The sequence below is a fragment of the Aotus nancymaae genome, unplaced genomic scaffold (genome assembly GCF_030222135.1).
Source record: "Aotus nancymaae isolate 86718 unplaced genomic scaffold, 86718_ANA_hifiasm-v0.15.2.pri h1tg000007l, whole genome shotgun sequence".
Lineage (NCBI taxonomy): Eukaryota > Metazoa > Chordata > Mammalia > Primates > Aotidae > Aotus > Aotus nancymaae.
In genome coordinates, this window is record NW_026988418.1 from 7,889,945 (window position 1) to 7,902,267 (window position 12,323).

A 12,323-nucleotide genomic window follows, 5' to 3' on the forward strand; every position below is an offset into this window, starting at 1 on the left:
CTACACACGGTAGGGGTTCTACACATAGTAGGGGGACTCTGAGTTTTGGGCCTGATGTTGCTTGAACTCCACAGGAACTAACTGCACATCCTGCATCAGTTCATTTGTTGAGTACTCACTTTACCTGCATCAGAGCAAACCCTGGGTCCTTGGGGAGCATGGCATTGAGGAGCCTCACTACCGTGCAGATTCAATTCTACACTGGTTGGGATATCATAGGAGACTGCACTAGTAAAACTTGTTGCAGTTGGCTTGAGTGTGAAATCTGCTTCCCAGGCAGAGAGATCAAAGCCCAGTTGATGGATGTGTGTGTACCCAGCTCTCCTTGCTTGCTTTCATCTTCCTTCCAGAAAGAGGAGTAAACATTCAGCTAGTGAGCACTGCAGGTGTTCCGTTAAGGAGGGGAAAGGAATATCACTGACAGCACACAAGACCACCAATGAAGGCATCCACGAGGATACCAAGGGCCTCAAGGAGGATCAAAACACAGGGCATTTGCAGCAGGAGTTCTAGAATTTTAATGCAGGAGCATCTTTGGGGCAGCAGCCATTTGGCTGGAAGACAGCTAGGGAGATGTACCTTGAAGCTGCATTTGTATAGCTCATATGATACAGATCAAATGTTTCCTAACATGTTTTTAGTCATACTTTATGGAAGCTGAGAAAACATCAATTTTTAACATTAAGTGTATCATACTGCATAGTATAGTGGTTAAGAGCAGAATCAAGAGGTAGATTGCTTGGCTTCAAATGCCACCATCATCATGAACCAGCTAGGTGACTTCAGGCAAGGGCTTCAGCTTCTTTGTGCCTCAATCTCCTCGTCTATAAAATGTGGACGACTGTAGTGTCTACATCAGACTTGCTGTTAGGATTAGATGAGTTAATCCACCTAAGCCATTTAGCATGTAGTAAGTGCTCATTAAGAGTCAGGTGTTATTGGCCGGGAATAGTGGTTCATGCCTGTAATCCCAGCACTTTGGGAGGCCAAGGCAGGCAGATCACTTAAGGTTGGGAGTTCGAGACCAGCCTGACCAACATGGAGAAATCCTGTCTCTGCTAAAAATACAAAGTTAGCTGGGCGTGGTGGTGCATGCCTGTAATCCTAGCTACTTGGGAGGCTGAGGCAGGAGAATTGAACCCGGGAGGCAGAGGTTGCTGTGAGCTGAGATCATACCATTGCATTCCAGCCTGGGCAACAAGAGCAAAACTCTGTCTCAAAAAATAAAGTTAGCTGTTATTATTTATTGGGAGAGACTTGGAAGGGCCTGGTATTTGGGAATAAATTTCCAAGTCATTCAAAGTAAGGGAGATAGGGAGAGAGATTCAAGATTTAGACTAACAGGGATATGTGCTGTGGGGTATTGAGGAGCCTCCTAGTAAAGTTCAGAGAATTCCACCTCTAAAGAGGTCTTGGAGGGGAAAGGGCTGTGTTCCAGGCGATCCAAGACCCTCAGCCTTTCTATGTGCATCAAGTTCGGGGGCTGGGCCCTCCCCATCAACCCTTTGACTGGACTAGATGTTGCACCTAACGGTAGTAAGGAAAATGAAGCATCCTTTTACTTTTCCAAGCATAGTCTGGGGGACCCTCTCTGGTCCAGGACACAGCCCCCCTCAGGCTGGCTAGACTGGAAGGCCCTCCTCCTCCTGCCCACCCCTACTGCCCTCCAGGCTCTCTGCCTCCTAGAGACTTTGGAAAAATGGCTGCACCAATGGAGGAAACATCTGGGTTCCTGGCCCCAACCCAATGGGGAAATGGAGTAGAAATGAGCCAGGCATGCTAGGAAACCTGGTCTCAGGTGAAGTCCTGGTAAGCCCCAGGCCCTCCGGCTGAGGGTCCTGGGGCATGTAGTGCTACATCTCCCTCTTCAGTGGAACAAGAGGCTCTCACAGGGCTCTCCTGAAGCCTCTTTCATCATACGTCCATTTGTGATTCTGTCTCTTCTTGTGGTGACCACCAGGAAAATGAGAGAGCAGAGCTACATTCTAGGGTTTTGCTATGACTCTTCTAGGCCCAATCTTAAAACTGAGATGATCATGCCAAGCCCTTAGCTCCTCCCCTACACTCCAGACTCAGAGTAAGCTCATTCACCAGGCGAGTGAGCAAAAAGACCCAGAGGATCTGCCCAGCGAAGAAGGTTTGTATTTCCTCCTTGGAACAGCATTTTCAGGAAGACTCTAGATTAGGAATTAGAAAGCCAATGGGAAGACTTCTGACCCTTATTAGAGGATTACTTGAGGCAATCCTCTTGCCTAGAGGTCTTCAAAGGTGATTCCTTAGGTCAGGAAGAAAATAGTAGAACTACAATTTATACGTAGTTTTAATGGTTTTAAAAAATGGGTTTTGCTGATATTTTACATGCACATTGAGATGGGCATCTTCACTTGTTAAGTCATTTGGTCACCTATCATGCAGGGGGCAAGATGTGTGCTGAAGGCAGATGGAGACCTCAACCACATAAGAGTTGACAGTGGTGCCTATGATATGTTGCAGTTAACCTGTGCCTAGTTAAGCGATTTGCTGGTTATGTTAACTAGTTTTAGCTAAACATCTTCTTAGAATGAACAGATGGTTTAAAAAGATTCCTGCATGCCAGGCACAGTGGCTCATGCCTATAATCCCAGCACTTTGGGAGGCTGAGGCAGGTGGATCACCTGACGTCAGGAGTTTGAGACCAGCCTGGCCAACATGGTGAAACCCCATCTCTACTAAAAATACAAATATTAGCCTGGTATGGTGGCGGGCGCCTGTATTCCCAGCTACTCAGGAGGCTGAGGCAGGAGAATTGCTTGAACCTGGGAGGTGGAGGTTACAGTGAGCCGAGATCACACCATTGCACTCCAGCCTGGGTGACAAGAGGGAAACTCCATCTCAAAAATAAAAAAAAAAGATTTCTGCAAAAAAAAAAAGACTTGAAAATAACACAAAAATGCAAACACAGGCCATCACTTCTAGTAGAAGCTGTTAGCCAGATGATCAGATATAAACAAATATAAGCTAATCAGATCTGACAAGAAGTCAGCAAAAACTTCTTGAAATTATCAAGGAGAGTATTTGAAACATAGATATACATACAGTATAATGAATTCTGCCCTAATCATATATTGTACCATAAGGTATTAGCTGATAGTGATAATTTATAAATAAATATATGTGTATTAAGGAAACGTATACTTTTTTTTACAGATAGGTAGACATGATCAAGAAATTGGGGACCACTATTTTAGCTTATCTGTGGCTCAAGTTTTGTCACCATTAAATGAAAAGGATTATTGTTTTTCAGAAAAGTGATAAAACTTTCTTCCTTTTTTTTGAGATGGAGTCTCACTCTGTCGCCAGGCTGGAGTGCAGTGGCTCGATCTCGGCTCACTGCAACCTCTGCCTCCCAAGTTCAAGCAATTCTCCTGCCTCAGCCTACTGAGTAGCTGGGACTACAGGCGCGTGCCACCACACCTGGCTAATTTTTTATATTTTTAGTAGAGACAGGGTTTCACTGTGTTAGCCAAGATGGTTTCAATCTCCTGACTTTGTGATCTGGTCGCCTCAGCCTCCCAAAGTGCTGGGATTACAGGTGTGAGCCACTACACCCGGGAAACTTTATTTCTCTTAATTAGTAATATGTTATTTAGTGCCTGTGCTGTCGTTTTCAAACTATGAAAACTTGTATAAGTTTCTTAAAATGATCTGAACCATGCTTCGCAATATCTATAGATCATTATAGCATTGTTATAAGAATTATATTAAAAATTGTAAATGTCTGCCACATTGTGGGCCCTTAATAAGTGGTTATATTATTACACACAAAGATATTGCTGAGCAAAAACAATAAGATTAAAAAATTAACAAGATAAACAACACTTTGGCATAAAAATTTTTTAAGTGCCTTGAAAGTACCAACTCACTTGAAAATTGCTACACTGATTAAAATTGGCCACTTTCCATTCATTGAACACCATGCCAAGCATTAGGCTAAGTGCTGAGGATAGAGAGATGAATTTGTCATACTCTAGAGACTAGAATTTAGAGCTGGCTTAGTTTAGATGACTATAACAGCTTCCTGCCTAGTCTCCCTGCCTGCATTGTCCCTCACTATTCCCTGACTCCAGCTTCCACCATCACGTGACTGACAAACCAGTCTTCCTCATCATTTTCATCATTCATTTCCATGCCTGAAAACCTTCAATATCTCTCTTGCGCTATCACCTCTTCATTTGCTATATACTGTTTCATATTGTTCAGTAATTTTTATTCCAGTTAGTCTTCTGGTCTCAGGTGAAACTGCTATAGTTAGTACAACTTATAGATAAGGTTGCCTTAGAGAGAATTTAACTTAATAACAGGTGATGAAAGGAGCTCAACCTCTCTGAGGCTCTTGGTAACAGCTACTTGACTACTAATCAGTGGTATTAACACATCTAAGGAAAGAAAGATGTGATCTGCAGGCCCTGCGCAGTGGCTCATGCCTGTAATCCCAACACTTTGGGAGGCCTGAGGTGGGTGGATCATGAGGTCAGGAGTTCAAGACCAGCCTGGCCAAGATGGTGAACCTCATCTCTACTAAAAATACAAAAATTAGCTGGGCACAGTGGGAGGAGCCTGTAATCCCAGCTACTCGGGAGGATGAGGCAGGAGAATCCCTTTAGCCAGGGCAGCAGAGATGGCAGTGAGCTGAGATCCAGCCACTGCACTCCAGCCTGGGCAACACAGTGAGACTTTATCTTAAATAAAATAAAAATTACAATTAAAAAAAAAAAAAAGAAAGATGTGGTCTGCAATGCAACTTGGAATAGAGGAAAGCCAAAGAGATAAACTTTAGCTGGATGCACCCAACATTGTCTGTGGGAAAAAGATACTGGAAACAGAGGAGCCTGAGGATTTCAATCACTACTTCAGGGCTCTTTGTTTCTCCTAGCTGGTGAGAGGTCCTGCTTTATGTCTGTTATATTTCTCTGGTTAAGATACCTAGCATTCTTCTCACCTTTGATCTCCTGAATGAAATATTCTCTTTATTACGAGTCTTGAGAATACCATCAGGGTACTAGTTTACTAATTCTGCCTTCCAGATACCACACACTGAGATGAGGTGCCTCTGCTAAGATCTCATACATTTTGGTCAATGGAAAACTATATCTCCATTGTGACTTAATCAGCTGGTATTCTGGTTTACACTTTGAATTTAGTCTTTGTGAGTCTGATTATCTTAGTCTCATAACCTCAATTTTTGTGAATCTGATAGTTAAATAAAGATCTTAGTGAAAAAGATGTCATTATGGACCAGAAGAAAATATAGAACATTTTTTAAATCTTGTAGTTGAAATGCTTCTTTTAAGTGGGATATAAAATCTAGAAGCTGTAAAGGAAACAAAATTTAAATTTAAAACTATATAATAAAAAATATAAACAACTTTGAAAAACATGATAGACTGGGATCACATATTTGCAACATACATAATAAATAAAGGATTAATAGCTATAATATATGAAAAGAAACTGATAATGAATAAGGAAAAGACAGCCCAAAACAAAAACAGGCAAAAGATATGAATTAGAAAAGTCACAGAAAATATGTTCAATATTAATATGTCTAATAAACATTTGAGAAATAGTTCCAATTGACTTTTAACTAAGGAAATGAAATTAAATTAGCAGTGATATGCTCCTTCCGTAAGATTGATGTAATTTTAAAAAGATATATGAGAGGGTGTCTTAGTTTGGGCTGCTGTAACAAAGTACCATACACTGGGTGGCTTATAAACAACAGGAATTTATTTCTCACAGTTCTAGAGGCTGGAAGCCTGAGATCAGGGTGCCAGCATGGTTGGGTTCTGGTGAGAGCTTGCAGACATCAGAGATGCACACAGCCAACTCTTCTGGACTGCAGACAGCACACTTCTTGTATTCTCACTTCGTTGAAAGAGGACACAAGAGCTCTCTAGGGTCTCTTTTGCCAATGACCTAATTAACTCCTGAAGGGCCAAACTCCTAATACCCTCACGTTGGCGGTTTGAATTTCAACATAGGAATCTGAAGGGGACATATACATTCACTGCGTAACAGAGAGGTGTGTCATTGCTATTCAACTGAAAAATTGATAGTGTCTTTAATGCAATTGATGAGGGTATGGGGAAACAGATATTCGGATATACGTTGGTACAGCTTCTTTTGGAGCATTTATCAAACTGTGCCTCTTGCTATTGTACTTGAAGGACAACTTGCCTGAGAATAAAATTCATGGACTTTATTTTCTTCCCCTCAAAACCTTGAAGTCATTGTCCTGTTCTTTTTCTGATGTTGCTTTAGTTCTTTTACCCCGGTAGCTTCATTCTTCTCAGTTGGTTCAACTTAAGTATTTTTTTTCCCCAGAAAAGGATCTTATGTCCTTTATTCCCTGTATTCTCACTTGTTTGAGAATGTCTGTCTTTGGCTTCTATACATAAATGACAACTTAAGCAGATACAGTATTCTTGGGCTTACTCTATATCCCGTGAAGCTGCAGCCGTTGAATTTTGCTGTGAAGCCTGAGGGCCAGCCGGATTCTTCCTTCTTTTAGGTGACCTTTTTCTCCTTGGATGACTGAGGAGTTCCTTTTCCATTCTTAAAGGTGAATAACTTAGGATAGATATTGGTTTCAATTGTGCATTATCAGTTTTGCTTGGAGCATAGTAAACCCTTTTAATGTAGAGATTCAGTTCTCCATAGTTCTTCATATCAGAAAAGTTTCTTGTGTTATATATTAAAACATCTCTTCTTTTTAATTTGTTGTATTCTTCAAGGATGCCAATTTTCCTTTGGCTATATCTTCTTTATATGTCTTTTTTTAAATTATTTATTAATTTTTTTTTTGAGACAGGGTCTCACTTTGTCACTAGGCTAGAGTGCAGTGGCACAATCACAGCTCACTGCAGCCTCAACCCCTAGGCTCAAGCCATCCTCCTACCTCAACCTCCCAAGTAGCTGGTACTACAGATGTGTACCACCATGCCTGGCTAATTTTTTATTTTTTGTAGAAAAGTGTCTTGCTATGTTGCCCAGGCTGGTCTCAAACTCCCAGACGCAAGTGGTCCTCCTGCCTTGGCTTTCCAAAGTGCTGGATAACAGGTGTGAGTTATTGTGCCCAGCCTCTTCTATATTTTTTAATCTTCTTTTAAATTTTTCAGAAAATCGAACTTTTCTCTTATTCACTGTGATTGGATCATGAATTTCTTTATTTATAAGTTATGCAATAGTGTTAATTTGGTCCCTAATTTTTCTCCTCTGCTCTATGTATCTCTTTTCATATGATTCTGTTGTTTTATCATGTTGTCTTTGCATTCTTTTATTTAATTATTTAATTTATGTTTTTGAGTTTTTTTTTTTTTTCTTTCTTTCTTTTGAGAGAGAGTCTCACTATGTCCCCAGGCTGGAGTGCAATGATGCAATCTCGGCTCACTGCAACCTCTGCCTCCTGGATTCAAGTGATTCTCCTACCTCAGCCTCCTGAGTATTTCATATTTTTGGTAGAGATGGGGTTTCACCAGGTTGGCCAGGCTGGTCTCGAACTCCCGACCTCAGCTGATCCACTCACCTCGGCCTCCCAAAGTGCTGGGATTACAGGCGTGAGCCACCGCACCTCGCCATTTAATTCATGTTTTTAAAAAGTTCTATAGCATGAAGCACTCATGGACAATTTTCTCTTCCTCTGGTGTCATTTTCAACACTCTATTCTTTGTCTTTTTTTTTTCACCTCGCGGTTCCTTTCCTTCTTTGTTTCTTTTTCCTTTTCATTATGCTATGTTGTATTTGCACATTTATTATGCTGATGTTTTTGAGGAATTCCTCCATGATACCCATCCAATCTTATTTAGTCTCAGGAGTAGCCACATATGCAGGCAAGACCAATCAGAGTTCTAGGACTATTGATGAGCATATGCCTTGTTTCTTTTTTATGTTGTATTGCCTTGATTTAGAATTCTCAGAAGAGTGCTTTATAAAATAGCAGTCATAGCAGCTAAGCACCCCCTCACCCTCACCATAGACTCTGAGGCTACAGATATGTAGATTAGCTTAGTCCACCCTCAAACTCGGCTCTTAGAATAACGCAAACAAACTCCAATTCACAGGTCACCTCCTTGAGGGGCTTTCTCTGACTATCCTTCCTAAGGATACCCAACCTCTAGTTACTCTATTACAGCACTTCTGAGGAGGCCTCTGTATGTCTTCAAAGCATTTGTCACTATTTCAGAGTATCTTATTTATTTGCTTATTATTTAATATTCCTCTGACTCTTGGAACGTAAGTTTCATGGGAGAAGAGACCTTGTCTCTCTTGTTGTTTCTGTATCCCCAGCATCAAGAACAGAGCCAAAGAAGATAATTGTTGTTTGAATAAGCATTTATTTTCAATTTCATTATAAATCATGAAGTGAACATTTTTAGCGTATACCTTTTTGAGTCATTTAAGTGATCTCTTTCTTTAAATTTTACTTTAAGTTCTGGGATACATGTGCTAAATGTGCAGGTTTGTTACATAGCATCGCACCTATCAACCTGTCATCTAGGTTTTAAGCCCCACATGCATTAGGTATTTGTCCTAATGCTCTCCCTCCCCTTGCCCTTAAATGATCTCTTTAGAATACATTTCTGGAAGTACAATTACTATGTCAAGAGGTACACACATTTTTTTATATTATGTTACCCATAGCCAAACTATTTCTAGAAAGGTGGTTCACACTTAATATTCTCAACAAAAGTGCAGGCGAGTGCTCATTTTCCTTTCCTACAGTGGATTCTGTCAATCTTCCTAGTCTTCACCAACCTGTAAGTAAAATAGCTGATTGTTTTATTTATATTTTTTCTTTAGGCTATTAGCCATTTGTGGTTCTTACTTTGGGAATTACTCTATTACATCATGCAATTTCACCGTTTTCTATTGAGTTGTTAGTTTTTTCTTGTTGATTTATGATCTAATTTGATATATGTTATTAGCTCTTTCAAATTAAACATCATGAACATTTTCTCTATTTGTTATTTGTCTTTCAGTCTTGTATATGGCCTTTCTTGCTAGGCAGAATGTGTACATTTGTATGTAGTTAATATTTTCCCTTTATGCCTTCTGGGTTTGGGGCTATGTTTTGAAAGACCTTCTTCACCTCCAAGATTATACAAATATTTATCCATTCAAATATTTTTATGGTTTTATGTTTTTCTTTAAGTCTAAGGAGTGAGGTAGGGATACAGCTTTACTTTTTTCCAAATGACTGGCCAGTTATTCCAAAATCATTTGCTGAATTCAGTGTCTCTCCACTGATAGCGTTTAGTGATTATGTATTATGTGCCAGATACTTACTAAATCCTCTACGTACCTAATCTAGTTTAATCCTTACATCAAGTGGTGACAAAATGAGATTTGCATTTATAGCACACAGGCACACAAAGTTTGTCTTTAATGTAGAAAATAGATTGGCGAGGTATAGATAGATAACACGGGATTTATTATGGGAATCAGCTCATGCAATTATGGAAGCCAAGAAGTTCCATTATATGTCTTATACAAGCTGTAGAACCTGGGAAGTGGTGGTGTAATATACCTGAGTCCAAGGCCTGAGAACTGAGAGAGCCAGTGGTATAAGTCCCGAAGTCGGAAGTCCCAAGAACTCTGATGTCTGAGGGCAGGAGAAGATAGGTGTTCCAGGCTAAAAAGAGAGAAAGTGAATCCACCCTTCCTCCACCTTTTTGTTCCATCTGAGCCCTCAATGACTGGATGATGCCAGCCCACACTGGTGACGGTGGATGTTCTTTACTCAGTCTACTGATTCAAATGTTAATCTCTTCCAGAAACACTCTCACAGACACACCCAGAAATAATGTTTTGCCAGCCATCTGAGCATCCCTTAGCTCAGTTAAGTTGACATATAAAATTAACTGTTTCAATGGAGGAAATAATAATTGCAGGAAGACCCATTATTTATGTCATCCAGGCAAGAGGCTCCTTTGAATCTCTGTATTCTAGCACCTAACCGTGCATGGCACATGGTAGGTAACGAGTAGAATGAAACTTGTCCATGAAAAATGATAGTGACTTGAACAGGTGTCAAGATGGAAAAAGTGAAAAACTTTGAGAAATAATTTGAGACAGAATTAACAGGTCTTTGTGGTTATTTAAATGTGGAGAGATATGAGAGCAGTAAATGTCAAAGATGGCTCAGATTTCTGGCAGAGATAGATTTAATGGAATATTGATGAGTTTACTTTTGAACAGACTGAGTTAAGGGTACCTTGGAGATATCCATTTGAAGATATCAGGTAAGCAGTCAGATAGATCAATCCGAAACTCCAACAACAAAGTATAAGTTTGAGGAGCATATGCATGTTGATAGTAATTGAAGCCATAGGAAAAGTTAAAATTACTTGAGGAAGGGATATTGAATGAAAAGAGAAGCACTCCTAGGAAAGATCCCTGAAAAACTCTCATAAAGGTTTAATAGAACAAGAAGAAGGAGTCAGCAAAAATGCTTGCAAAAGGGCAGCCAGAGAAATAAGAGGAATTGGGAGAGTGTGGTGTTTTAGAAGACAGGAAAGAGTATAGTTAAGGAGAGCGTTCAAAGAAATTCTAAGAGAGCAAATGAAATGATGGGCCATGAACTGTAAGCTAGACAAATGGGGAAGTGAAGACAAGAAGGGAGTAATAGAAAGAAAGGAGTCAATAAACTGATATTCAAATGAAAGGGAAGAGTAGTTGCAGTTGGACTAGCTTGATAATGAGCTGGAAGCATAGGTGCTTGTGGTCAGAAAGTAGACTATTTGAATTAGTGATTTTAGAAGTAGAGAGAGGCTGGGTGCGGTGGCTCAAGCCTGTAATCCCAGCATTTTGGGAGGCAGGCGGATCACAAGGTTGACCATCCTGGCCAACATGGTGAAACCCCACCTCTACTAAAAACTACAAAAATTAGCTGGGCATGGTGGTGCGCGCCTGTAGTCCCAGCTGAGGGAGGCTGAGGCAGGAGAATTGCTTGAACCCAAGTGGCGGAGATTGCAGTGAGCGCCGCTGCACTCCAGCCTGGCACCTGGCGACAGAGCAAGACTCAAAAGAAGTAGAGAGAGTTTTAGGCCATGATGACAAGATCCAGGGGGCGACCGTGATGGTGGGTGGGTGGTAGAATAGCATTGAAGGGGGATACAGGAATACTGTGGGTCTTTCTTGAGGACTCTAAAGTCACTTAGGATGATGGCAGTACTCATGGCACAAGAGAAGATGGTAAGCCAAGTGCCACTGTCTTCCATGAATAATAAGGCAGACACAGGAAGAAGGGAGATTACAGTTACCAATCCTGGAGAGAGTAGCAGGAGTTTTTACAAAAGCGTGGAAAAGCAGTGGACTCTAAGTAGCACTGGGAAGTATCCTCATCTCCTGACAGTACATAGATGTGAGAATATGAGCAGATCTCTCTTGAGGGAGCTGCAGGGAAAATGGTATAGAGAGAGACCCAGGTTTAGCTAAGGCATGAGGTGGAAGGAACATTCAGAGGGAAGTGTTTGAGGGCATGGGGGAGTTGAAATTCCAAAGAGCAAATGGGAGGTTTTGGCAGGGAGAGAAGGATTGGATACTTCCACACTTAAGGAAGTATGTAGCATTTTAGGAATGACAGTTCATATAGGACAAATATGGGAAGAGACAAGCTGTTTATATTTGGGGTTTTGACCTATGAAAATAGGAATGAAGCTTTATAGGTTTAGCCTCACTTAGCCCTCAGAGAAGAGTGGACACAAGGGCTAATAAAAGTCAGCTGTGGTCCGCAAAGTCCTGCAAACATTTCTTTTCACACAGAGATATGATTAGTCATAGGAGATGCAGCAGAGGATAATCGCAGGGAGCAAAAAAGCTTGAAGTTTAAAGTTCTTTGAGGAGAGGGATGAATAGTGACCCTAAGAAGATTGGATGAGACCAGGATCCACTGGTATCCTGCTTAATCAAGGCCTGGAGGTCTTGATGTTTAAAGCTTGGGTTAGGGTAGCTGTGAAAAGGGGGACTTCAGAGTGGCCCAGGAGTATTTTAGCAGTGTATACACTAAAATTGGAATGATACAGAGATTAGCACGGCTCCCTGCACAAGGATGACAAAAAAATTTGTGAAGCCTTTCATATTTAAAAAAGAAAAAAGAATGGCCTTTTCTTAACCCTAGATCTACAGGTGGAGATATAGTTTAGAACTTCCTGTATCTGTTGTATTACAAGTTTTCTTTTTACTCCTCAAGTATGGAAATAATGCCTAAACTATTATTTTTAAATATTTTCACTTGTTTTTGCAGGTTAAACATTTAAATTATTTGGGCCATTTCCCCTAAATTT

The 12,323-nt window shown here is 40.6% G+C and overlaps 1 pseudogene; it reads left to right on the forward strand.

Annotated features, from left to right (window-relative positions):
- Positions 1 to 12,022: 12,022 nt before the first annotated feature.
- On the forward strand, positions 12,023 to 12,123 carry LOC135273473 (U6 spliceosomal RNA; annotated as a pseudogene).
- Positions 12,124 to 12,323: the final 200 nt, after the last annotated feature.